At 37.3% G+C, this 23,467-nt stretch overlaps 1 protein-coding gene and 1 pseudogene across 1 annotated transcript in view; both read left to right on the top strand.

Annotated features, from left to right (window-relative positions):
• The window catches only part of LOC125096359 (28S ribosomal protein S31, mitochondrial-like), a 764,428-nt gene that overhangs the window by 721,175 nt on the left and 19,786 nt on the right, over positions 1 to 23,467 (top strand). The gene's annotated exons all lie outside the window — the stretch shown is intronic.
• Positions 1 to 23,467, top strand: part of LOC125095623 (phosphatidylinositol 3,4,5-trisphosphate 3-phosphatase TPTE2-like) — a 62,751-nt pseudogene that overhangs the window by 22,582 nt on the left and 16,702 nt on the right.

Raw genomic sequence — 23,467 nt, 5'->3', positions numbered from 1 at the left:
AGTGTTACTGCTTTTGTGCTTCTTATTTTCTTACTCTTGCCTATGATCTCTTCTTTTCACTTAAAGTCAGCTTTAAATTTCTTGTCAGGTTGGTTTACTGATGATGAATTGGTTTAAGTTTTGTTTGTTTAGGGAAACTCTTGATTTCTCCTGTCTGAATGATAAACTTGCTGGATGGAGTACTCTTGGTTGAAAGTTTTTTTTCTTTCAGCACTTTGAATATATCGACCACTCCCTTCAATCTGCAAAATTTCTGCTGAAAAATCAGTTAATAGGCTTATGGGGTTTCTTTTGTATGTAACTGTTTACTTTTCTCTTTCTGCTTTAAAAATTCTCTCTTTAGGGCACCTGGGTGGCTCAGTTGGTTAAATGTCTGCCTTTGTCTCAGGTCATGATCCCAGGATCCTGGGACTGAGCCTCACATAGGGTGCTCTGGTTAGAGGGGAGCCTGCTTCTCCCTCTCCCCTTGCCTGCCACTCTACTCGCTTGTGTGTGCACTCTCTCTCAAATAAATCTTTTAAAAAATTATCTCTTTATCACAATTTTTTGCCATCTTAATTACTATGTGTCTTGGTGTAGACCTCGTTGGGTTGATATTGTTTGGGTGTCTCTGCCTCCTGGATCCAGATTTCTGTTTCTTCCCCCAGGTTAGGGAAGTTTTCCACTTTATTTCTTCAAATAAATTTTCTGCCATTTTATCTCTCATCTCCTTTTGGAATCCCTATAATGTGAATCTTATTATGCTTGATGATGGCACTGAGTTCTCATAATATATTCTCATAATCATTATTATTATTATTATTATTTCCTTTCTCAATTTCAGCTTGATTGCTTTGCATTACTTTGTCCTCTAGGTTACTGATTCATTTTTCTGCTTCTAGTACTCATTCCCTCTAATGTATTTTTAATCTCAGTTACTGAATTTTTCTTTTTTTTCTGTTTTTTTTTAATTTTGAATTTTTCATTTTGATTGGTTCTTTTTTATGATTTCTTTCTCTATGTTGAAGTTCCCACTCAAGTTCTGCACTCTCTTCTCAAGTTCAGTGAATAGGTTTATGACCATTACTTTAAATTCTCTATCAAGCATGTTACTTATCTCCATTTTGTTAGGTCTCTTGCTGTGATTTTTGTCCTGTTTTTTTCATTTGGGACATATTCCTCTATTTTTTCATTTGTCTAACTCTGTGTCTGTTTCTGTGTGTTAGGAAAGTAGCTACATCTCCTGCTCTTGAAAGAAGAGTTCCAGTGGTGTGCTATAGTGCAGTCCCCTGTTCAACAGAACCTGGCACTTCAGGAGTGTCTTCTATGTTTGTTGTGTGTGCCCTCCTGTTGCAGCTGAGCTTTGCTTGCCTTCAGTCCAGTCATTAGCAATGGCTCTCTTTGCCTATTATGGGCAGGGTTTGTTCCCTGTGTTTTAGTGGGCCAGTCTGGGGCCACCTCCAGCTTGAGTTGAGTCAGACTATTTGCCATTTGCCACTGCAGGGCACTCTGACTTGTGCTCTGAGAAGCTTTTGTTGGTGGCAGGGCATTCAGTCAGACCAGATGTTTGTCTCCCACTCACTGTTGGGTCTACAGTTGAACTGGTGTACATGATTATTTTTCCCTTACACCAGGGCATGGGTCACTTTGGAGTGGCAATGGCCCCTGTTAGGGATGCTGGCATACTGCTTGTGACACAGCTTTGGAAGATCTCCTGCTATGGGTCTCTCTGCTATGAGAGAGGGGTGCTTGGTCTACAGTGATCCAGTACAGAAAGAGACCTGCAGGCACTCATGGAAAACTCCTGTCCAGTCTGGGATTGTAGGGACATGTCAGCAGGAGAACAGGGGTGCAGAATACACTGTTAGTAAGCTAGGTGGAGAGTGTGCTGCACTGGTTCCCACAAGTGTCTATGTAACTTGGCTGAGAGATTGGTGAGGGAAATGACACCTGCCAGCACTTTTGTTCTTGGAGATGTTTCCCAAAGTTTCCCTCCCCCTCCAGAACATGCTCTCAGATTAGTAAATAAATCTCCTTCCTTTGTACCTACCCCAGGTGTTTTTCAAATTGTTGTGTCAGTGCTCTATCTTGGGAAGCTGCTTGTTGTGCTTTCTCTTTAAGAGCAGGTACTTAGTTTCATATTGTCCTCCAGCTCTCCCAGAGCTGAGCCCACTGATTTTTAAAGTGCCAGGCATTGTGTCCCACTGATTGTAAGAACTAGTAAAGTTGCTCCCCTCCAGCTTTCAAAGCCCAATGTTATGGCAGTTTGTCTTCTCTGTGCTTGTTTCCCATGCCTGGGTGCCTGGTGTGGGGTCTTCTCATCTATCCTTTCTGTGTCCACCACATCCCTCACCCCTGTGTGGAGTTCTGTGGGTCCATTTAGTTCTTGACTGTGTCTCTGCCCTTCCTACCCTCTTTGATGTGGTCTCTTCTCTACATTTAGCACTGTGGAGTCTGTTCTGCCACTCTTGGGTTATTTTGGGGGTTATCTATACTGAGGTAGGTGTTGTCTAGGTGTATCCATGGAATGAGGGGAGCATAGGATCCTCACATTCCACCATATTGCCCAGCAGTCTAAAGCCTTATTTCTAATATAAAAAATGATATATCAGATTCAATTTACCAATACATGAATTTTTAAAGATCAACCAGTTCATGAGCATAGAGTAATTACAATTGTTTGGACAAAAAAAGTAAATCTAGAAATATATGTGGTATCTGACCATGTACCTTTTTAATCCTTTAGCCCAAACCATTACGAATTAACATCAGAACACTATGAGGAAGGCAGCCATGAAATGTCAAATTGAAAAGCACATATATATATATATGTGTGTGTGTGTGTGTGTGTGTAAAGTAATAAGTACATATATACATATACATACTCTTATCAACATCAACCCTTATACATTCATACGCATGCACACACACACAGCAATACAACAGAAAGAAATGAAGATTGAAATTTATGAAATTAACTCTCAGGAGCATCCAAAGCAGTACAGCAAAAAGCTGTTTCTTTTCTTTTTTTTTTAATTATTATTTATTTGACAGACAGAGATCACAAGTAGGCAGAGAGGCAGGCAGAGAGAGAGGAAGGGAAGCAGGCTTGCTGCGGAGCAGAGAGTCCGACGCGGGGCTTGATCCCAGGACCCTGGGATCATGACCTGAGCTGAAGGCAGAGGCTTTAACCCTCTGAGCCACCCAGGTGCCCCACAAAAAGCTGTTTCTAAGTCTTCTCACAATTACATCTATAGGTAACTCTTTATCTTTTAAAGTTCCACTTAAATAAAATTGGAGCAAGTCATGAAAGGGATGTTTCTTCCTCTAAGTATGTTTGTTACCCTTAGTTAGTAGGAAGCAAATCCTTAAAATATCAGATTGCCTATATAGGAGACTCTACTAGGGTGGGCCAAGAAAGAACAGAATGGTATTTGAAATAAGGAGGAGTCAGCAGTGGACAGAAAAATGGAGCCCTCAGCAGAAAAGAATGGAGGTAATACACTGGTTGTGTCCATGACCCTCTGGAGTTCTGCTGCTGCATTAAACTGATCCTCCAAACCCAAATCTGCCATCATACTGGAGGGAGCCTCTGTCTCATGTTGTTAGTTGCTTGACCCTAAAACACCTGGGCATCCATGGCAATAGAGTATCTTTAATACTGCTTCTAAGTTCTTACTGTAGTATATGTAGGTAACTTCCTATCTTCTTCTTTTTTTTTTTTTAAGATTTAGTTGAATAAGAGCGGAAGCCATAAGAGGGATGCTTCTTCACTTGAGTACATTTGTCTTCCTTAGTAGCAGCCAAACCCTTAATGAAAGTAAGGAAAAGAGAGAAAGCCATGAGAACTAGGAATTTAAATGAATAAGAGGGATGGGTGCCTCCAAATTGAAATTGAATTTGAAATAATTTCTACAAAAAAGGCTGTTACACATAGGGATTAGGGTGACAGTATAGAACTTCTTATGGATTAATGGATTATTTATTTGTAGGCCTAACATAGTCATTAGCATCTTTTTATTTTATTTTTTCAGTGTTCCAAGATTCATTGTTTATACACCACACCCAGTGCTCCGTGCAATACATGATCTCTTTAATGTCCACCACCAGGCTCACCTAGCCCTCCATTCCCCTCCCCTCCAAAACCCTCTGTTTCTCAGAGTCCACAGTGTCTCATGCTTTGTCTCCCCCTCCTATTTCCCCCAATTCACTTTTCCTTTCCTTCTCCTAATGTCCTCCATGTTATTCCTTATGTTCCACAACTAAGTGAAAACATATGATAATTGACTCTCTCTGCTTGACTTATTTCACTCAATATATTCTCCTCCAGGGACGCCTGGGTGGCTCAACTGGTTGAGGGCTGCCTTCGGCTCAGGTCATGATCCAGCATCCTGGGATTGAGTCCCACATCAGGCTCCTTGCTCAGCGGAAAGCCTGCTTCTCCCTCTGCCTCTGCCTGCCATTCTGTCTGCCTGTGCTTGCGCGCTCTCTCTCCCTCTCTCTCTCTGACAAATAAATAAAATCTTAAAATATATATATATTATAAAAAATATATATTTTATTTATATTAATAATATATATTATTTTATATATTTAATATATATATATTCTATATATAGAATATATATATATATTCTCCTCCACTCCCATCCATGTTGATACAAAGGTTGGGTATTCATCCTTTCTGATGGAGGCATAATACTCCATTGTATATATGGATCATATCTTCTTTATCGATTCATCTGTTGAAGGGCATCTTGGCTCTTTCCACAGTTTGGCAATTGTGGCCATGGTGCTATGAACATTGGGGTACATATGGCTCTTCTTTTCACTACATCTGTATCTTTGGGATAGATACACAGTCGTGCAATTTGCAGGGTGATAGCGTAGCTCTATCATTACCATCTTAAATAAAGCCCCATTTCTAATAAAAAATGACCTACCAGGTTCATTTAGGTGGTATATACATGAATTTTTAAAGGTTGACCAGATCATATGTATACAGCAGTTGTAGCTATTTAAATAGAAAAAAAGTCACTCTAGAATTACATGTGGTATCTGACTATGTGCCTCTTTATTCTTTAGAACTGCCCTGACTGAATTGAAATCAGATGGCTATGAAGTCACCAGTAAATGTGAATGAGCTATAAGTGAATAAAGATAAATATATATCTATATGGACATATATGAAAATATTTATATATTAAAACAGATGCTCAAAGACACACACAAACATAAATACAATGAGAGAAAGGGATGAAGTTGCCAATGCATTCCTAGGAACGCCCATGACAATACAATGTCTTTGACTCTTTCTGAATCTTTTCAATGTAGCACCTATAGGCAACTGTTTATCCTTTTTGGCTCCAGTTGGGTTAAAGAAGAACAGGTCCTTGGAGGATCCTTCTTCCTCCTAGTGACTACCAACCAAACCCTTTCAGATATTTCCAGAATGCCTGTGTACGAGACTTACTTGATTGGGTGAAGATGGGACAGAATGCTATTGAAGACAGGAGGAGGTAGCCGTAGGCAGGGGGCAGAGGAGCCCTCAGCAGAAAGAAAGGAGCTAATCAAACTTGGATCCTTCACCCTCCAGAGCTTTGCCACCATGTGAAGCCACTCTCCCAAAGCCACAGTCATGTGGAGGGAGCCCCTGTTTCCGACCTGCCAGCTACTTGACACCATCTGAGGGCAGGGAAGGCAAGCTTGGGAGGTGAGAAGCGGTGAAGGAGGGACGGGAGAAGCAGGAAATTAGATGGGAAAGAAGGAGGTATACCTGCAAATTGAGGGTGAATTTGAGATCAGTTCCACCATAATAGGCCGTTCCACACTGGCCAGGCTCAGTAGTTAAGATCTGTACTTGATCCTTGAGTCATCTGTGTTTTTGCTAGGTCCATAATACTTATTACAAACATGTTTAAGTCTTCATTTCTAGGGCAAACGAGATATTAGGTTTCAAATAAATGATTTGCATGTGAACTTTCTAAGTGTCAGTGAGTTTATAAGTTCAACTAAGAAAGTAAGTCTGGAAGTCATGTGATGTCTTACCGTGTCTGTTTTTAATCCTTTAGCCCTGGCCAGAGTGAATGACAGCCCCATCCACCGAAGGATTCTCCGAAGTAGTGTGTGCTATGATGAATATATACATAAATATGTATCTCTACACACACACACACACACACACACACACACACACACACACACATTGAGATTTGGGATGTTTGCTCTCAGGGTCACACATAGGAATACAGAGTTCCCATGATACTCTTTGTAATGTCTTCTCATGGTAAGCCACTATATGTAATATTCTTTGTCTTTTGAAGGGAGGTGTAAAAAAGGATGAACAGGTCATAGAAGGCATTCTCTTTCTCCTAGGCTTCACCCTTAAACTGACAGGAAACTTCAATTGACTGTGTCTGTTGCTGTACTGGAGTGGGTTAAGGGAAGAGAAATACCTTTTTGGAGAAGGAGAGTAATATTAAATTGTAAACAGTAAATTGTATGAGTTGACAGGATGCAGAGAATTCCTTAGCAGAAATGAGTTGAGCTAATAGACCAGATCTGTCTGTGTTTGCCAGCATGTGCAACTGGTCCCCCAAGACTGGACCTATCATCACATTGGATAGAATCATTGACTTGGACCTGTGGTGTCTAATATACCATTTGAAGGTTAGGAAAGACATCCATGGTTCCTAAAGAGCACAGATGGACTAAAGGGCCTTTAGGAATTTAGGTTAGTCAATAGAAATGTATATCTACATTGAGGTAAATGAGTAAGTCCCACCATGAGAGGATGTTGCACGCTGGGTCAGATTCAGTAGTAAAGAACTATATTTAAACTTTTAGTCATAATTTTTTTTGACAAGTATGAAGTATTCATTATGAACATATAAAGTCTCATTTCTGAGGGAAATGACATACCAGGTTTCATATAACTGATTGGTGTGTAAATTTGTAAAGGGTCAACTGTTTTGCAAGTTAGAGAGTAATGTTAAAATTTGAACCAAAATATTTAGTTTAGAAAATCATGTAGTCTGACTGTGTCCCTTTTTAATCCCTTAGTACTACAGTGAGTGAATTTACAACGGGATTGATATAGGATTGGCCTAAATGTAGTCTAACTTTAAGAGTAAAAAACACTTTATCTTTATTCTATTTCTCTGTTGTAGAATATTTGGAATTATGCTGGTCTTTGTGGATCTGTCTCTCATCATTACAGACCTGATCGTCACTAATAGCACAACGTATATTCCTTTGGAATATCATTCAATTTCTTTAGCTATTACTTTATTTTTTTTGATGGATGTTCTTCTTTGAGCATATGTAGAAGGGTAAGTTTGATTAATTGTTTAAAAGCATGTGAAGCTTTTTTGTACTGCTATGAGCAACATCCCCAAATAATTACCAAGGCAACCCAACAAATGTGTCCCTCTTTATCAAAATAATTCTCCTCAATGCAAATGATGGGTATTTATCCTTTCTTATGGCCGAGTAATATTCCATTGTATATATGGATTGACATGGATGGAACTGGAAGGGATTATGCTAAGTGAAATAAGTCGAGCAGAGAAAGACAATTATGATATAGTTTTACTTATATGTGGAACATAAGGAATAGCATGGAGGACATTAGGAGAAGGAAGGGGAAAATGAAGGGGGTGGAATCAGAGCAGGATACGAACAATGAAAGACTATGGACTCTGGGAAACAAACTGAGGGTTTCAGAGGGAGGAGGTTAGGGTTGGGTTAGTCTGATGATGGGTATTAAGGAGGGCACACATTGCAATGAACACTGGACATTATATGCAAATAATGAATCATGGAACACTAGACCAACAACTAAAAAAAAAAAAAAGTTAAAAGAAAAACTATTATCCTTGGAGGAATGGTCAACAAGAAAACAATCCAAATTCTAATTTCTCCTGGATTGGGCTTTAATATTATTGTTGCAGCTGGCACTCTAGTTTCCAGCAATATGTTGCAGATCCTTCAACAGGTAAAGATTAAAGAGTTTGCAAAGTGGGTCCAGGCAACTATTGTGTGTCTGTGTGCACATTATTAAGAGGAAAATGTGTGTGAGCTATGAATATAAATCTCAACAAGAGCTGAATCTAAATAAAATCTGACAGTGTATCAATACTAGATAATAGGTCATGAACAATCCCCTACCTCGGTTGAAAAAATATTTATGGTGAAGTGCATTAAGAGATCTGTGGCATGCTCATCCCATCAGTGAAGCTTGGAGGTGAGGCAGCAGCTGATTTTCTTTGCTTGCTGGATTTATGAAAAGGTGAATGAAGTGGGCCAAGCCCTGGAAGATGTCAGCAGTGAGAGTCAGGGACTAATTCCCCAGTCTCATTTCATGTAGAGCATTTCAGAAGGCTACTTGTCTCCTCTTCTGCGGAACTTCTATCCTCCTACTTCAGAACCAAGGACAGTTTTTACCCCGAGGTTACTCAGAGCCTTAGAGGAGCTACCCCAGATTTCAAAGAAGAGTTCCTTGGAGCACCAGTGCTCCTGGCTAAAAGAGCCAGTGTTGGGGAGAAAGGCAAAGTGGATAGAAGTTCAACTTTTACAGGGGAAATCCCAGCCTACAGGGATTCTACTGTAGGCACAAAGCCAGAGTTTGCAAACCAAAATACTGGACTGTGTGTTTCTCTTGCACAATCCTCACAGCCCACTTGCTCTAAGGCTGTGACACTATTTTTCTGATGCACTTAACTTCTTGGATGCTGTCATTATTGTAATGACTCTACTGATTGATATTATTTATATGTTTTGTGACTTTAAGTCTCTTCAAACTATACCCACATAAGATATATATGTTTATTTCTCTTAAAGTTTAATTTTTTTCTTTTTTTGGTGGGGCAGCTTTTTCTGTATTTTTCCTTTTGTATAATCTTTCTAAGTCTGAATGTGCCAATCCTGAGCCAAATAAGCTACCAAAAATGAAATATTTAGACAAATTTCCACATACTTAGAAACTAAAGGATGGTTGTATTTAGGGAAGAGTAAAGGGTATACAAATTAACTACCTTTAGCTAAATAAAGGACATGGAGCACCCAAAGAAGAAAGTTGGGACTTTGCCTCTTGTACTCACTTTAGCTTCTCTACATTTTGAAATTCCCACTGAGGTTTAAGAGGTTATTGCCTTTGTTCTCCTCTAGGATTTTGATGGATTCCTATCTCACATTTAGGTCTTTCATCCATTTTGAGTTTATCTTTGTGTATGGTGTAAGGAAATGGTCCAGTTTCATTCTGCATGTGGCTGTCCAACTTTCCCAGTACCATTTATTGAAAAGACGGTTTTTTCCCATTGGAGTTCTTTCCTGCTTTTTCAAAAATTGGTTGACCCTAGGTTATGGGTCCATTTTTGGGCTCTCTATTCCATTCCATTGATCTATGTGTCTATTTTTGTGCCAGCACCATGCGGTCTTGATGATCACAACATTGTAATACAGCTTGAAGCCAGGCATTGTGATACTCCCGATGGGCATTAAGGAGGGCATGTGATGTGATGACCACTGGGTATTCTAGGCAACTAATGAATCATTGAACATTACATCAAAAACTAATGATATATTATATGTTGGCTAATTGAATTTTAATTAAAAAAAAAGAAATTCCCACTGAATTCCCATTGAGCTTCAATTACAAGTTCCTTACACATGAAATTCCTGGGTTTTTCCTGTAACCAAGAGAGTACTAGTTTGAACATATCCAAAATTTGGGTGACTCCCAAGATGATTTCTCTCAGAAAGAACAAATGGAACAGAAAACAAGGTGACATAGGTAGAACCATGGTAGTGGAATTTTGCAGTATAGCTGAAATGAAGAAAGCTGAGGCAACATTAGAACTGTTTATGTATCAGGAAACTAAAATGTGTATGAGAGACTGAAAATGTCCCCCCTCTCCCCTGCTTTTCCTCTTGCTATAGTAGCAATGAAGAAAAGGAACAGATGTATATTGAGATATAGATGTTGGGTGGCTCACTCATTAGTCCCAACATCTTGATCCTTTCTGTACTCCAACAGCTTAGGATTCAATTCAGGTCCCAGTAAAATGTGATGTCCTATGATAGGCTTTTGGAGTTGTTTTAAAATAACTAGATCCAGTAAGGTCCTCTGACTGGCAACCTCAGTATCACCAAGGAACTTGCTAGAAATGCAAGAGGAAAAACACCTCAGGCCCTACTCCAGACCTACTGAATCATATGCACACTCAAGTTAGAGAAGCACATATTCAAACCATCCAGTTCTCTGCCATCATGTTTTTTTCTGATGGTCGGAGAGCCACCAGCTAGCACACTCGGGAAATATCTTAATCTGCTGCCTGCCTGATAATGTGTTAGCTGCCTGCCTGATAATGTGTCATATACTATACTGATGGGAAAGACACAGGTGAACAAGAACCATTTTGACAGAAGAAAGTTTTGATGTGAAAATGATGGGAAAATGCTCATCTTAAATCACAAAAGTTCAATCCACAAATTCTATCATATAACTATTTCTCTCCCCCAGAGTTTCTCAACCTCTGCACTACGGGTACTTTGGACCAGAGAGTTCTTTTGTTATAAGGGCTGTCCTGTGCATTGGTGTTTAGTAGCATTCCTGGCTTCTGCCCACTAGCTACAAGTAGCATGCCCTCATACAGTGTGACAACCAAAAATATCCCCAGACATTGCCAAGTATCATATAGGTGGGTGGTTAGGAGGCTTGGTTTGGGAGCGGGGAGGGGAGCTGTTGTGTGTGCAAAATCACCCCTGGTTAAGAACCACAGCTCTAGGCTTGATCCATATTGACAAAATCCTATTTCTAAAGCAAAAATGAATTTCTTTACCATTAGATTGACAATTTTCTTTCGACCTCTACAACTTGTCATTCTTATAAGAGTTTTTCATCTGGCTCATCAAAAGAGACATCTTGAACAGCTGGCCAGAAGGATGGTAAGCAGGCAAAATATCTTTATGATTCAGAATATGTTTGCTTCAGGAAATACAAGGGTTTTAGATATCTATATAATATTCTTTATTTTTATGATGATATTTCATCTCATAAGTTAATTATTGTTTTCAACTCTCAGGTTTCAGGAAACAAACAGCGGTACAAGAAGGATGGATTTGATTTAGACCTCACTTATGTTACTGGTTTGTAAAGTTTAACTGTTGATTTACTTGTATTAACATCAAATCTTTCTGGTGTGTGAGTAATTATGTTCATCTGGTTCTTGCTTTGTCTGAGCCATGTTCTTTCAAAGCATTCTTTATCCATGAAGACATGAGCCACTATGGCGGCACAACATATTTGTAGTTTATCCCCGAAAATGGAAAATCTGCATCATCCCCTCAAATCAGAGCTGCTTGGTTACCTTACAGGAAATTGAATGGATTTCCAGTTGGCTCCCTTTGTTTGGTTTGGAATTTGAGTTCTAGTGTTTTTCTGGGGTACAAGGATTTCAGAAAGACCTGTTCTCTTCCAGAAACTCTGGAGAATAAGAGATCTCAGATTTCTGAGTCAGGAACTCTGGAAGGCACCCTGAGAGTTCCCACCATTGCTGGAACCCAGATTTCTCATTTTTCTTTGGTGTCTACATAGGAAATAAATTCTCACCACTGGTCAACACAAATCTGTCCCATATGGCGGGAACCAGTTGAGTCTTAAGAACACTGTGTGAGTTTAACAGTCATTATAGTAGATAATTTAATATGTTTTCTTGATTATACTGAGAAGTAGCTTTCTTCCCTGTCATTCTTAATCCAGAAAGTTCTTTTCTATGAAAAAGGAGTCTGATTGTATATAAGTTCAGTTCTCATATACTGTTTCACATTTATAATGATATTCATAGTAGTGACTATTTTGGCTTACAGAGCGTATCATTGCCATGTCATTCCCATCTTCAGGAAAGGAGTCTTTCTATAGGAATCCCATTAAGGTAAGTGTTTTTAACAAGTGCTCATAATTCTCAGTAAACATAGACTGTGGAGTCATAAGTTTAATATTGGCCCAGAGATGGCAGTGTTCCAAAAATTTACTGTCTCCGGTAAAGAATTATAATGGACTGAGAGCAATTAGTTTTTGCTGTGTAATGGACCACCCAAAAAATTAGGGACTTATAGCACCAACCATTTACTTCGTTCATGATAATGTGGCTTTTGAATTTAGGTTGGGCTTGACGGGGTGGTTCTGCTGATCAGGGACGGATTTGACTAATCACAGTCGGGATGATGCATACATCTGCGGGTAGCTACTTGGCATCCGAGGATTGGCTATTCTAAAATGGTGTGGTTGGAGAGGTATCTGGGTGGCTCAGTTAGTTAAGGATCCAACTCTTGATTTTGGTTCAGGTCATGATCTTAGGGTCATGAGATTGAGCCCGGTGTTGGGCTCCACACACACAGCACAAATTCTGCTTGAGGTTTTTCTCCCTCTTCCTTTGCCCCTCTCCCTGCTCACTCACACTCATGTGCTTTAAATAAATAAGTAAAATCTTAAATAAATAAATAAATAAATAAATGGGATGGTTGGATGTCTCCATGTGATATCTCATGCTCCAACAGACTAGTTCAGGCTTGTTCACATGGTAGCAGTGCCAAAGGTCCCACAAACAGCAAGCAAAAGAATACAGAGCCCTTGACAGCCCAGGTTCAAACTAGTATAATGTGGCTTCTACATCATTCTGTGGTACAAAGAAAATTTACAATTCGGTCCAGATTCAAGGAGTAGAACAGACTGCATCTCTTGATGGCAGGAATTGTAATAAATTATGGTCATTTTTATAGTCTTATCATAAGAGAAAAGGATGAGAATTCTTTAAATAAAACATATGTTCTCAGGTCCTAAGTTATAGTGGAAGCATACTGCTTTAGATTCTGTTGATTAAATTATTTCACCCTTCCATGAAGATGACAACAAAGACAAGGAAGCCCCTGCCCCTCTCAAACCCAAAGCCAAGTCAAAGGCTTAGAAGATCAAGAAAGTGGTGCTGAAAGTCATCCATGGTCTTCAAAAAAAGATCTGCAGATCATCTACATTCTGATGGGCCCAAGACGTTGCATCTCTGAAGGCAGCCCAAATATCCTCAGAAGAGCACCCCCAGGAGAAACAAGCTTGACCACTATGCCATCATCAATTTCCCCTGACTATGGAGTCAGCCATGAAGAAAATAGAAAACAATAACACACTTGTGTTCACTGTGGAGTCAAAGCCAACAAGCACGAGATCAAACAGGCTGTGAGGAAGCTCTAGGACATTGATGTGCCAAGGTCAACACCCTGATCAAGCCTGATAGAAGAAGGCATATATTTCATGGGCTCCTGACTATGATGCTTTGGATGTTGCCAACAAAATTGAGATCATCTAAACTGAGTCCCGCTGGCTATATCTAATTTTTTTTTACCATAACTAATAAATTATTAATTCAAACATAAAATGATGTTTAATATGAAATTCCAGTTAAAAGCCATCATTTAAGAAGTTTGCATATGTGTGTGGCTATATATTAGTATAATTTATATTATGTCAATATGATATAATTATGTATATGTCTGCATATAAGTCTACTCATAAACATGCATATATAATTATGCTTTTGTTGGGGCATAACAAATGCTATAAATTGTGCTAATCTTAAGTGGCTCTTGATGAAATTATATATAGGTTATATATGCATTTAACCAACACCCCTAATCAATATATAGAACATTTCTATAAGTAAAGTAAAAATTAAAATTAGTGAAAAGTAAAAATTAGTTTTACTTTTTTCTTGAATTTCACATAAGTGGAATCATATAATACATCTTTTTTGACTGACATTTTAATGCCCCAAATCTGAGATTCCTTCAATATTATTGTATAGTTCTTACAACATTTACATATTACTTGTTATAACTTTAGTATTTACTGCTATCTAAAATTCTATATTAGTATTCAGGGGCACCTGGATGGCTCAGTTGGTTAAGCAGCTGCTATCAGTTCAGGTCAAGATCTTGGAGTCCTGGGATCAAGCCCCACGTTGTGCTTTCTGTTCAGTAGGGAGTCTCCTTCTCCCTCTGGCCATACCCCTGCTCATGCTTGCATGCTCTCTCTCTCTCTCAAATAGGTAAATAAAATCTTTATTTTTTTAGAAAAGCCCTGTTTAGAAACAAGCATTCTGTTTACATACAGGGATCATACAATTATACACCACTCATGAAGACAGCAAAGGTGTTATATTCTATAACACCTACTTTACAGAATTTTTTTAAAAATCAAAAGATACAGCTGAAGAAACTGGTATAAATTTGGGAGCCAGTAATTTTGACAGGGAAGTTGTACAAGTCACATGACTTTTAAATATGTGAATTAAAAATCATGCATCTGGGATAGTCATTATGCTTTGTGTTGATAACAAAAACAGAATACTGGCTGTTAAAGAATCATGTTAAAAATATTTAATGCACTTCAAAATGTTACACAAATTATTGTGGTTTCTATGTACCCCTAAACCTTTAGTCATTTAGTTCAAGTATATCACTAAAGTGATACATTAATTCTTCCAGTACAGTGGTATATTTAATTCTATTGACCCTTGCATACTCTAGAATATTTTAGAAAAAAAATGTGTAATATTCACAAATATTCCGAAAAACAAGCAGTGCAGTGAACCTGCCTAGTGCATCTGAGATGGTCTCATGTCAGCTTAATAAGTATTCATTCTGCAAAATAGTAAGCTAGTGTTTGAATAATCTCCAAGACAAAAAATATTTTCTCAAAAATCATGAAGTCTCTTTCCCAAGCACCACAAAAGGAGATAGAAGAATTTTAGTTTGTAGATGATTCTGAGACTGTCTCATTCTACTGGTATTGGATCCTACTCATTCTTTTGTCTCCTGGCAGTTAGAACTACTGCTTCCAAGGCCTGTATTTTCACTGCCTTCAGGAAATAAATCTTTCTCAGCTTGAAACAGATGAGATTCATCCATTTGATTATTTTTCCTCAGAAGTTTCGTCTCTTCATTCATAGTTAAATTTTCCCAGTCTTTCACCATTGAGTATGATCTTTATTTCCTTTATCTGTTTGATCTTCTTTTTCTAGCTCCTTTAGGTATAAGGTTAGATTATGTATCTGAGACTTCTACTTGATGTGGGCCTGTATTGCTGAACAGATCTCTTGGACTGTGCTTAACCTGGTACTTCAGCTTAGTTTCCAAGATTTCAGAAGGACCATATCTTGAATTACAGACAGATTCCAATAAAAAAATTTTGGCTTTTGGGCTCTTTTCATGATTTGGCTGTTGCCCATCGACTGATGAGTAGATAAGGAAGATGTGAGATATAGATATGGAATATTACTCAGCCATCAAAAATGATGGAATCTTGCCATTTGCAACAACGTGGATGGAACTAGAGTGTATTACGCTAAATGAAATGTCAGAGAAAGATGAATATATGATTTCAATTTTGTGTGGGATTTAAGAAACAAAACATGAACATAGGGGAAGGGGAGGAAAAATGAGATTAAAAAAATGGGGGCGCCTGGGTGGCTCAGTGGGTTAAGCCTCTGCCTTCGGCTCAGGTCATCATCTCAGGGTCCTGGGATCGAGTCCCACATCGGGCTCTCTGCTCAGCGGGGAGCTTGCTTCCCCCTCCCTCTCTGCCTACTTGTGATCTCACTCTGTCAAATAAATAAATAAAATCTTTAAAAAAAAAACGGGGAGGTAAATTATGAGAGACTCTATAGCTAAAAGAACAAACTCAGGGTTGCTGGAGGGGATGTGGAGTAGGGGATGGGTTAAATGGGTGATGGGCATTAAAGAAGGCACTTGTTGGGATAAGCACTGGGTGTTAAATATAATTAAATATAATTCAGTGATGAATCACTGAATTCTACTGCTGAAACCAATACTACACTATGTTAACTAACTTGAATTTAAATAAAAAATAAAAATAAAAAATGCTTGACTTTACAACAGTGTGAAAGTGATAAGCATTCAGTAGACCTCACACTTTGAAGTTTGAATTTTGATCTTTTCCCAGGCTAGTGATCTGCTGTGCAATTATTTTCATCAGCTGCAGCTCCCAGCAGCTATGTGATTGTGAGCGTGTACAATTGATACCCTGACAACAATTGTGTGTCTGTACAGCCATGTTTGTTTTTTCTACTCAGTGCAGTATTCAATATATTACATGAGACATTCAACACTTTACTACAAAATAGACTTCCTATTAGATGATTTTGTCCAACTGTAGGATAATGTGTTTTTGAGCACAATTAAGGTAGACTAGGCTGCTTTGTTTTGTTCATGGTTTTCTTTGCTGTGCAGGAGACTTTTGTCTTGATGAAGTCCCAAAAGTTCATTTTTGCTTTTGTTTCCTTTGACTTTGGAGATGTGTCTTGAAAGAAGTTGCTATGGCTGATGTTGAAGAGGTTACTGCCTGTGTTCTTCTCTAGGATTTTGATGAATTCCTGCCTCATGTTGAAGTCTTTCATCCATTTAGTGTTTATCTTTGTGTATGGTGTAAGACAATGGTTGAGTTTCATTCTTCTGTACATAGCTGTTCAATTTTCCCAGCACCATTTATTGAAGAGACTGTCTTTTTCCACTGGATATTTTTTCCTGCTTTGTTGAAGATTAGTTGACCATAGGGTTGAGGGTCCATATCCGGGCTCTCTTCTCTGTTCCATTGGTCTATGTGTCTGTTTTTGTGCCAGCCCCATGCTGTGTTGGTCATCACAGCTTGGTAATAAAGCTGGAAATCAGGCTATGTAATGCCCCTAGCTTCGTTTTTCTTTTTCAACATTTCCTTGGTGATTTGAGATCTTCTCTGGTTCCATACAAATTTTAGGGTTGTTTGTCCCAGTACTTTGAAAAATACCTTTGGTATTTTGATCGGGATGGCGTTGAAGGTATAGATTGCTCTGGGCAGCATAGATATTTTAACAATGTTTATTCTTCCAATCCATGAGCACGGAATGTTTTTCCATCTTTTTGTGTCTTCTTCACTTTCTTTCATGAGTGTTCTGTAGTTCCTTGAGTACAGATCCTTTACCTCTTTGGTTAGGTTTATTCCCAGGTATCATATGGTTGTTGGTGTTATAGTAAATGGAATCGATTCTCTAATTTCCCTTTCTATATTTTCATTGTTAGTGTAGAAGAAAGCAACTGAATTCTGCACATTGATTTTGTATCCTGCCACATTACTGAATTTCTGTATGAATTCTAGTAATTTGGGGGTAGAGACTTTTGGGTTTTCTACATAAAGTATCATGACATCTATGAAGAGAGAGAGTTTGACTTCAGAAGATATTTGTAAATGACATTATAGATAAAGGACTGGTATCCAAGATCTATGAAGAACTTCTCAAACTCAACACCCAAAAAAACAAATAAGTCCACAAATGGGCAGAAGACATGAACAGATGCTTCTCCAAAGAAGACATACGAATGGCTAACAGACACATGAAAAGAAGTTCAATATCATTAGCCATCAGGGAAATTCAAATTAAAACCACATTGAGATACCTCCTTACACCAGAGAATGGCAAAAATTGACAAGGTAGGAAACAACAAATGTTGGAGAGGATGCGAAGAAAGGGGAACCCTCTAACACTGTTGGTCAGAATGTAAGTTGGTACAGCCACATTGGAAAACAGTATGGAGGTTCCTCTATTAAAAATAGACCTACCCTATGACCCAGCAATTGTGCTACTGGGTATTTACCCCAAAGATACTGATGTAGTTAAAAGAAGGGGTACATGCACCCCAGTGTTCATAGCAGCAATGTTCACAATAGCCAAACTATAAGGAGCTGAGATGCCCTTCAACAGATGAATGTATAAAGAAGATGTGGCTCATATATACAATGTAAAATTTCTCGGCCATCAGAAAGGGTGAATACCCATCATTTGCATCAACATGGTTGGAACTGGAGGGGATTACGCTAAGTGAAATAAGTCAAGCAGAGAAAGACAATTATCATATGGTTTTACTTATATATGGAACATAAGGAATAGTGAGGAGAACGTTATGAGAAGGAAGGGAAAAATGAAGTGGGGGAAATCAGAGGGGGAGATGAACCATGAGAGTCTATAGACTCCAGGAACCAAACTGAGTGTTTCAGAAGAGAGGGCGGGTGGGGAAATGGGTTAGCCTGGTGATGGGTATTAAGGAGGGCATGTATTGCATGGAGCACTGTGTTATACACAAACAATGAATCACAGAACACTACGTCAAAAAATAATGTACTGTATGGTGACTAACATAACATAAAAAAGAAAAGGTAGGCTAGGCTAAGTTATGATGTTGGGTAGGTTTTGTGTGTTAAATGTATTTTTTACTTTTAATATCTTCAATCAAAAATGGGTTGGTTGGGAACTAACCCCATTACAAGTCAAGGAATATATATAGTCAGAAAGAAACTGCCTTGAGAGAGATGAACTCAATGATTATCAATTGAAAAAAAGTATCCATTTGATTAATCTCTTAGACAAACAGAAAAATAAAACATTTTCCCCCTTGGAATAATATGTATACAATTATATAAATGTATATTATATACAGTGTACTATAATATATATTATATATTAAATAATAGTTATAAATATTATATAATAAATTGATATTACTATAATAGGATAATATATTTCCCTCTTAGAATAGTACATGTTTAAATATATATCATATATTACATAGTATATAATTTACAGGTAATTACAATTACCTGTATTTATATGTAGTATATTCTGTTTATAAATACATATTGCATATATATTTATGTATATACTCATCTCTTAGAAACACAAAAATAACATTTTCCCCTTAGGATAATATATGTGTATTTATATGTAATATATGTTAGACTACACAATATAGGATATACAATTATGTATATAAAATATGGAGTTATATACATTTAGTATATGTTATAATATGTAAATATACATTTCGTTTATGGACATATATAATATAAATTGATCTTTTATAGAAACAGAAAAACAAAACCTAGAAAAATAGATGTATGTTTACATATAGTTATATATATAAAAATATAACATGTATATATTAACATGTACCTATAATCAAATTTAATATACACAGTATATAGTTTATATAAGCACATATTTTTAGTTTATACATTATGTAATTATATTATAAATTCTATAAATTTATAAACTAAACTAGATAATTTATAATATATCATTGAGTTGTATATTATATATAATAGTTTTTATATAATCATATAACATGTTATGTATTTTACATAATACATATATTGCATGCTATATTATGTATATTATATATTATATGGTATATACTATATTACATATAAACACATATTATTCTAAGGGGATAAATTTTATATTTTCCTATAAGAGATAAATATAGGTAATATATATTTATAAGTAGTATGGAATGAACACAAAACCATATAATTCATATGGTAAAATGTTGAAACTTTGACCAAAATATGAAAACTGCTAAAGCTGTCAGAAAAAGACAAGACAAAAAGCTTTCGTGTATATCTATAAACTAAAGGTGATAGTCTCCAAAGGTTTAAAAATTGTAATTGCTACTTCCATTTAAAAATTCTAATTCTAGGGGCATCTGGGTGACTCAGTTGGTTAAGTGTCTTACTCTTGGTTTTGGCTCAGGTCATGAACTCAGGGTCCTGGGACTGAACCCTGGGTCAAACTCTGGGCTCATGGAGGAGCTGGCTTGAGGGTTCTTTCCTTCTCCCTCTGCCCTTTCCACCACTCACGCATGTGCACACTCTTGCTCTCTCCCTCTCTCAAATAAATAAAATCTTTTCTAAAAATAAAATAAAAACTTTAATTCTAAATTTTAAAAAAACTATATACAAACCAAAATTTAACCAGAGGCCCCTGCCCCCTCCAAAAAAAAAAAAAAAAACAGTACTAAGCAAGACCCAGAACAGCTCATAATTGACAGTTCTGCATGAACAACTCTTTTAGGACTTATCCCATAAAGTACTTTATTTTATAATCTGCATATCTTGTAGAGCTAATTTTGTCCACTTTATTTCATTAAAATTTCATACAGTGTAAAAGTAGAACTGTATGTAAATAATCCATCTAAAACTTCTGTAACATCATCATTTTTTCTGTATTGCTCCAAACTTCCCTCTTAGAATAGCTTTTGGTGCACCCCAAAGATTTTGAACCATTGTGTTTCATTTGACTCTGTGTATCTTTTGATTTCCTCTTTGATTTCCTGATTGACCTGTTCACTGTTTAGTAGCATGTTATTTAATCTCCATGTATTGGTGATCTTTCCAGATTTCTTCTTCTTGTTGTTGATTCTTTTCATAGTTGTAGCCAGAAAAGATGCATGCTATGACTTGGATCTTTGTGAATTTGTTGAGACGTGTTTTGTGGTCTAATTTGTTCTCTGTTCTGGACAACATTCCATGTGTACTTGAAAAGAATGTATATTCTGCTACTTCAGGATGGAATGTTCTGAATGTATCTGTTAATTCAATATGATCCCATGTGTTATTCAAAGCCATTGTTTCCTTGATGATTTTCTGTTTGGATGACCAGTCCATTGATGTAAGTGAGGTGTTAAAGTCCTCTACTACTATTGTATGACTCTCAGTTACTTCTTTTATGTTTGTTATCATCTGCTTTATGTATTTAGGTACGTAAATATTTACAATTGTTATATCTTCCTGTTGGATTGTTCCATTTATGATTATAGAGTGTCCTTCTTTGTCTCTTGTTACAGTCTGTTTTAAACTCTATTTTGTTTGATGTAAGTATTGCTACCCCAGCTTTCTTTTCACATCCATTTGCATGCATTCTCCATCTCTTCACTTTCAATGTGCATGTGTCTTCAGGTTTGCAATGAGTCTCTTGGAGGCAGCATATAGCTGGGTCTTGGTTATTTTTTTCCATTCCATCTCTTTATGTCTTTTGATTGGAGCATTGAGTCCATTTACATTCAAAGCAATTATCGATGGATATGTATTTGTCATTTTGTTACTTGTTGCAGGGTTGTTTTGGTAGTTCTCTTTCTTTCCTTGCTCTCTTCTCTCACAATTAGCTGGCTTTCTTTAATGATACATTTGGATTCCTTTCTCTTTCTTCTTTGCATGTCTATTACCAGTTTTTGATTTGTGGTTACTGTTAGGTTTATATGTAACATCTTCTGCATATAATAGACCATATTGAGTCAATGGTCACTTAAGTTTGAATTCATTCTTTACTCCTCTCCTCTCCACCATTTCGGTATGTGGTGTCATAATTTACTTTTCTTTCTAAGTATGCTCACTGTTTTTTATAGTTATGCTTACTTTAACTGCTTTTGTGCTTCCCACTTTTCTTACTCCTGCTGATTTTTGAAATTCCATGTTTTAAGTCCCACTGTTTGTAAGAACTCACAAAATTTGGCCCTTCTGGTTTTCAAAGCCAAATGTAATGGGGATTCATCTTCCCTATATGGGCTCCCTGATGTGGAGGTTTGTTTTTCTCCCCTCACCATGCCTGCAGCACCCCTCCCTCCTGCAGACAGTTGTATGAGTTGTATGAGTCTCTTTAGCTCCAGACCATGTCTCTGTCCTTACTACCCTCTTTCAGTGGCCCCTTCTCTACATTTAGCTGTGGAGTGTGTTCTGCCAGTCTCCGTGTCATTTTTTGGGTTATTTACACTGATGCATTTATTTAGTTTTCTCTGTGTAAGGAGATGAGCTGAAAGCCTCCTATTCTTCCATCTTCCCCAGAAGTCTTTGATATTATTTTAAATGATATTTTAAAGTTTTGTTTTCTTATTGGCTGCTGTGATATATATATCCAGTACACTTCATAGATTCATACATTCAACAGACACACAAGAAGATGCTCAACAGCACCCACGACCAAGGGAAATGCAAATCAAAACCATAATAACACCTCACACCTGTCAGAATGGCTAAAATCAACAACACAAGAAACAACAGGTGTTGGTGAGGATGTAGCAAAAAGGAACCCTGTGCACTGCTGGTGGGAATGGAAACTGGTTGCAACCACTGTTGAAAAGAATGTGGAAGTTTCTCCAAAAACAAAATATAGACATATTCTGTGATCCAGGATTCATACTACTAGGTATTTACCCAAAGAAAACAAAAGACACTAATTCAAAATGATACCCCTAGGTTCATCCATGTTGTTGCAAATGGCAGGATCTCATTCTTTTTTATGGCTCAATAATATTCTTTGTGTATATATACCACCTCTTCTTTAGCCATTCATCTTTTGATGGACACTTGGGTTGTTTCCCATATCTTGGCTATTGTAAATAATGATGCAGTAACCAGAGAGGTACAGATACCTTTGTGAATGAGTATTTCTGTTTCCTTTAGGTAACCCAGTAGTGAAATTACTGGATCATATGGTAATTCTATTTTTAATTTTTTTCAAGAACCTCTGTATTGTTTTCCAAAGTGGTTGTACCAGTTTGCATTCCTACCACCAGTGCACAAGGGTTTCTTTTTCTCCACACCCTCACCAACACTTATTTCTTATCTTTGATTTTAGCCATTCTGACAGGTATAAAGTGATAGCTGATTGTGATTTTGATCTGCATTTCTTTTTCATCTTTTCATGTGTGTGTTGGCCATCTCTATATCTTCGTTGAAAAAAATGTCAATTCAGAAGAAAAAGTCTATTCAGGTTTTCTGCCCATTTTTAATTGAATCATATTTTGGGGGGTGTTCACTTGTATAAGTCCTTTTTATATTTTGAGTATTAACCCCTTATCAGATGTATCATTTGCAGATATCTTCTTCCATTCACAAGGTGGCTTTTTAGTTTTGTTGGTGGTTTCCTTCACTGTACAAAAACTTATTTGGAATACTCCTAATAGTTTATATTTACTTTTGTTTCCCTTGACTGAGGACACATATCTAGAAAGGTGTTACAATGGCTGATGTCAAACAGTTTACTGCCTATATTTTCTATTTCTTTTAAGATTTTATTTATTTGACAGAGAGAGAGATCACAAGTAGAGAGAGAGAAAGAGGAGGAAGCAGGCTCCCTGCCTAGCAGAGAGCCTGATTGGGACTTGATCCCAGAACCCTGAGATCAGGACCTGAGCTGAAGGCAGAGGCTTAACCCACTGAGCCACCCAGGCAGCCCTACTGCCTATATTTTCTTCAAGAAGTTTTATAGTTTCAGGTCTCATATTTAGGTCTTTAATCCAGTGTATTTATTTTTGTAGCAAAAAGGAACAAAATGACCATTCTTTTGCATGTAGCTGTCCAGTTTTCTCACCACCACTTATTGAAGAGACTATCTTTTCCCCCAGTGTACAGTCTTGCCTCCTTTGTCCTAGATTAATTTTCCCTATAAGTGCGGGTTTATTTCTGGGCTCTCTAATCTGTTCTATGCATCCATTTTTGTACCAGTACCATACTATTTTGGTTACTATAGCTTTATAGTATATCTCATAATCTAGTTTGTCTTCAATTTCTTTCATCATCATTTTATAGTTTTCAGAGCACAGATCTTCCACC

This window comes from Lutra lutra, chromosome 3 (assembly GCF_902655055.1).
Source record: "Lutra lutra chromosome 3, mLutLut1.2, whole genome shotgun sequence".
Taxonomy (NCBI): domain Eukaryota; kingdom Metazoa; phylum Chordata; class Mammalia; order Carnivora; family Mustelidae; genus Lutra; species Lutra lutra.
This window is presented reverse-complemented; position numbering and strand designations above follow the sequence as displayed.